This window comes from Montipora capricornis, chromosome 3 (genome assembly GCF_036669925.1).
Source record: "Montipora capricornis isolate CH-2021 chromosome 3, ASM3666992v2, whole genome shotgun sequence".
Classification (NCBI taxonomy): domain Eukaryota; kingdom Metazoa; phylum Cnidaria; class Anthozoa; order Scleractinia; family Acroporidae; genus Montipora; species Montipora capricornis.
In genome coordinates, this window is record NC_090885.1 from 7,414,675 (window position 1) to 7,419,674 (window position 5,000).

General features: G+C 39.8%; 1 protein-coding gene across 2 annotated transcripts in view; it reads left to right on the plus strand.

Annotated features, from left to right (window-relative positions):
• Positions 1–5,000, plus strand: part of LOC138042055 (putative ankyrin repeat protein RF_0381) — a 42,808-nt gene that overhangs the window by 13,178 nt on the left and 24,630 nt on the right. The window lies entirely within an intron of this gene.

The window sequence follows — 5,000 nt, forward strand, 5'->3', positions numbered from 1 at the left end:
TTAAGATCAATAAACAGCATGCCATTCAAGAGACCGTTGTCAGTTATTCGTTGTCTCAAGCAGCGCTGTTGTCGTGCTGTGAACTGGGTTAAATGTCTTAAACAGGGTATCAAAAATCGGAATTCTGTCTTAAACAGGGTAGGAGAATCACCGATATTTGTCTCAGGGTATGAGGGACGCGTCGCACCTCCCCAACCAGGGCAGCCTATTATCCTGGAGATAATCATAAAGTTGATGATAAATAATTTTTTCGAAAACTTTTGAGACGAGTGACAATACTGATATTGGTCCATAGTTCCCTAGTTCACGCTTGGGTCCTTTCTTAAACAGCGGTGTAACTTTGGCAATTTTCCACTCGTTTGGAAAGATTTCAGCATCTATACAGCTCTTAAAAATGTATGCCAAGGACGGCCCGACAATACTGCTAGAAAGTGTTAAGAGTTTACAGGGAATTCTGTCAAACCCGGTGGCTTTTTTTGCGTCTAGCTGGTTCAAAAGCCTGCACACAGTGCTAGCGCTTGGAGCTTTAAGAGAAAAAAATGCGTCTGTGGGTTGTAGATAGAATTCTGGCTCAGTGGATGACGGCTATATTTCACTTGCCAAATTTGATCCAATAGTCGCAAAATAATAGTTAAAGACCTCTGCCATTTCAATCGCCGAAGTAATAGGTTCGTTGTTTACCTTAATTTATGAAATATTTCGTGCTCTGCCACATTTGCGTGAACTTAGGTCGTCAATCAGTATCCATGTTTTACTAGGATTCTTTTTATTCACTTCCAAATTATGTATAAAATACTGTTTCTTTGCCGATTTAATGGCATTGTTTACTTCGTTTCGAGCTTGCTTATATCGCTCGCAAGCCGACGTGTTATTTTCTTGAATAGCAATTTTCTTCATATAATTCCGTTTATAGATGCGAGTCAGTCCATGTGTAATCTACGGGGAGTGTTTATTGGAGAACCGTTTATTTTCAAGTGAGGCATGCTTATCAACTACTTCCATAAATACGTTTTTCCAAACATCCCACATCGCTTCTGGATTTGTCTCTGAAAAAACTCTATTCCATGGCTGTTGTGCAACATCGTTGAGGAACTGGTGGTGGCCGTTGAAATTGTTCTGTTCTAAGGGCCTCTTTACACGAGCCCGGGTTGGACACCGACCCGGGTCAGTTCAGCGTCGAATATTACGTTTACATGAGCCCGGGCTGGGTGAGGGTTGGGTCATTCTCGGCTGACCCGGGTCAGTTCCCTTTCGCTGGGTTGAAAGGGCTGGTTACTACTTGTGGGTGAGGAAAATGGCGGACGAACCATGCAATCATAACAATCATCAATTTGTGTTAACGTTATCAGCCATTTTGGCACAGGCTGCGCATGGGCGAGAACGCTGAACCGCAAAAAAGTGATGTTAAAACAATCCCGGGTCAGATACGCCAGTGTTTACATGAAGAAATTGAAGAAATTTCAACCCCTCTAGCCGGGTCAACCCGAGTCTTGAGAAGGGTTACCCAGCAAGGGGGGCTGACCCGGAATGACTACTGTTTTCATGTAAACGCTTATAAACATTTGACTGCAAAACGGTTACCCGCCGCGGTGATTCAACCCGAGGGAAAAAACAACCCGGGCTCGTGCAAAGAGGCCCTAAGTGTGTTAATGAAACTAAGGAATCTAGTACCCACGACCGCAAAACTACAACCCCTCAAGGCTGCAGTTCTTTCTTATCTTACGTACTGTCATCTTCTTTGGCATTTTTGCCAAGCTAGTGATAGGAGAAAATTGGAACGTGTCCAAGACAGAGGATTACGTGCTGTCTTTAGAGAATAGTAAATCCACATATTACCAGTTACAGAAGCGGGCTAAATTGACCACTCTTTATGAAAGAAGGCTCCAAGACATAGTATGCTTGATGTTCAAGGTAAGGAACAACCTCTGCCCTCAGAGCATCATCTATCTATTTCCGTTGGAAAGATCTACCTACAACCTTAAAGGTGCAAATTGTAACACTCCCAGATTTAATACTGTCACCCATGGGAAGCATTCACTAAGATGTTTGGGGCCCAAACTATGGAGCCAACTTCCTGCTAACCAACAACTTACATCTTTATTTACAAACAAATCATAATTGTACAAACACGACCGTGGTGGCCCGCAGTTAGCTTTGCTGTTCTAGGCGGGCCACTTACACCGCGACATTATCACTGGCTCTCACAAGTAAACAAAAAGACACTTTAAATTTACAAGAATTACGCAAACAAACGCCTCGTATATAAGAGAAAAAAGTGTTCAAAAAAATGAAAATAAAAAATGAATAAATAAATGATCTGAGGTATTGTAAGTAACTGTTAAAGAAAAACCATATACTTCGAAAGATTGGTGTAGCGCATATCAACATTCATCTCCTCAATTTTAAGAAACTTCAGAAGGCTCCTAAGAAACTGATCATCTTTGCCCTTACTTAAAAAGGAATTGGTCTTATTAATCTTTCGTCCGAGATGGAGCAAGAATGTAAGAACTGCATCTTTTGAATGAATGTGAATTTTGTTTATTTAGTAATGATTGTCATTAATTGTTTCAAATTACTCTTACAACTGGAAAGTGCTTTTTATTAATTTTTATTGTTTTCTTGAAGTGTTTCACTTTTAAATACATCTTAAAATCGATTTCTAGGATTTTTACTAATGTAAATAATGCGCTCTGTTATTAAATTGTAATAATAGTTAAGTAATAACTTTGTAACTTTTAGTGTCCCCAATTAGTAGAGGAATCATCCTCGGCTATGAATCTTTGACACTGAAATAAAGTTATTGATTGATTGTATTAAACTTATTTTTTGTCTCATTAAAAAGGTTCATCAGTTTTATGCGCTAATCAAATCAAAACTTTCAACAACGTAATTCGTATTTGTCATACTATAGAGTGAATACAATATGGTACGTTTTCACACCCCCATTTCATTGTTAGAGCTCTGAAAGCTGTACGTTTCTGTTAGAGGTAATCAACCGACACTGGGCAATTTCATATACATGCAGTCGTAAACCCTCTAGGCTCTGTTGTTGATAAGTATACAGTTCCCTCGTTAAACAACCTTTGCCATGTTTCGGAGTTAGAGCAGCTTATACTTAAACTTGCTTATTGACACTACCGGACTTAATTTATTCAATTTTCAAGTCACTTTTAATAGTTCAATATTAAAGTTGTGTTTTTGTAAATGCTCAAGTCTGGTAAAAACGGCATCATCATATAAAGGGTCATGAAACATGTGTTGACATGTTTATACACAAGCTATATTAAAGACGACAGGAGCCGACGACGACTGTTCTTTAGTAGGGATTGAAAGACAAATCCGACGATAGGGTAAGGCATTTGAACACCATTTTGGCCCGAGGAGGCGGGAATTTGAACGAGTCAATCTTCAAAAGTTCAAATGCCCAGGGGGTGGGTGGGTATTGAAGTTGCGAGTTGATCGGCGCATTACTGTAAGTAACTTTTTTCTTTTGATCTTAATTTTGTAAAGGACTGTATTTAAACTTCAGAAATTTACTCTTAGACGAAATATTGCTTGCTTATTCAACAAGGATTGAAAAGATTGCTAGGAGGTAACTGGCACTTTATGGTGTGAAGTTATTCTGCTAGCTAGTTGTTGTTACAGTATGTGCGCTACACTGCTCGCAGTCCCTTCTGAGTCAGTCAAACCGCCTGCTTTAGTCAGTCATGCAAGCGCGCCTAGGGGAGAAAGGTGATAGAGCGAGATGTACGCGAGATGTACGCGCAGTCTTCATTGTCCGATGACAATGGGCCGCTATCAAATTTTTTTGACGAGTCAATTTCGGTACTTCTTGTCAGATTGTGACCCCAATCTGTCTTCAACTTTCCCTGGGAAAAGATAAGCACGATATGGCTTTTACGTTAGATTTCGATCGTATATCCGTAGTTACTAAAACAAGGAACGACCTAAAATGATCTAATTATCCCTTCAAATTGGAAACATTGAACCCAAACAAGAGAAGAAACTTGCGGTCGAAGCTCTCCTATATCGGGCACGTATGTTATAACTGTGCTACCAACTGGTTTCGGCAAGACCATTATTTATGAGAGGACAAATTGAGTCATCTGTCCTACAGAACTATAGCTCTGTCTTCTGACGTATTTAATGATAGATGAGTTGTCCATTCTAAACAAGAATTTGTCTTTGATAGTTGAAGACGAAAACTTGCCAAAATAATCCAACATTTTTTTTAACATTTATTCTGCAAATCCGCCAAAAATCTGGAGTGTCCGCATTAAATTCAAATTAAATACATTGGTTTTTCAGCGGTTTCCTTTCTGAATAGATGATTGAATTCAACATGCACATAAATATTCCCACGCCGTAATCTTGGTTTTATTTAGTGTTTATTTACATCAGCAATAACAGAGGAAGGACCGCCTGTCATGTCATTTTCACTAATTAGATTAGCAAGTTGTGGATTCTGAACGCGTCGGTTACAGAAAAGTGTGCAGTCCCTACATTTCGCCCTATCACCATTCTGCCCATGGCTCGCTTGCGTGACTGACTAAATCGGGTGGTTCGACGGACTCAGAAGATTACGAGCAGTCTATTTGTGCGAAGAGTGGGGTGTTTAACTGATACTCATCACACATGTGACTATTGTCATGTGTCACTTGATTATTACAGACGGTAATTCTCAGATGCTTTAGTCCATGAAATGTGTTCATCAAGTTTTTCTAGCTAACACTTGCAGAGTTGTAAATGGTTTGAACCCAGGAGTCATATCATTGAGTAAAGTACGATCGTCCGGGTGAGTGTAGTCCTGAGAAGGACTGTTTGAGATGACATTGACTGACGTTTCGACAACCTGAGCGGAAGTCATCTTCAGAGTCAAGTAATTTGTGTAACGTCAGTAGATACTATAAGAACTCTGGTCGTAGATGTCATTGGTCAACAGTGATTGGTGCGTTTCGATCCGTCTATAGGTCTAAGGTCAGTACGTGTATCGCAGAATA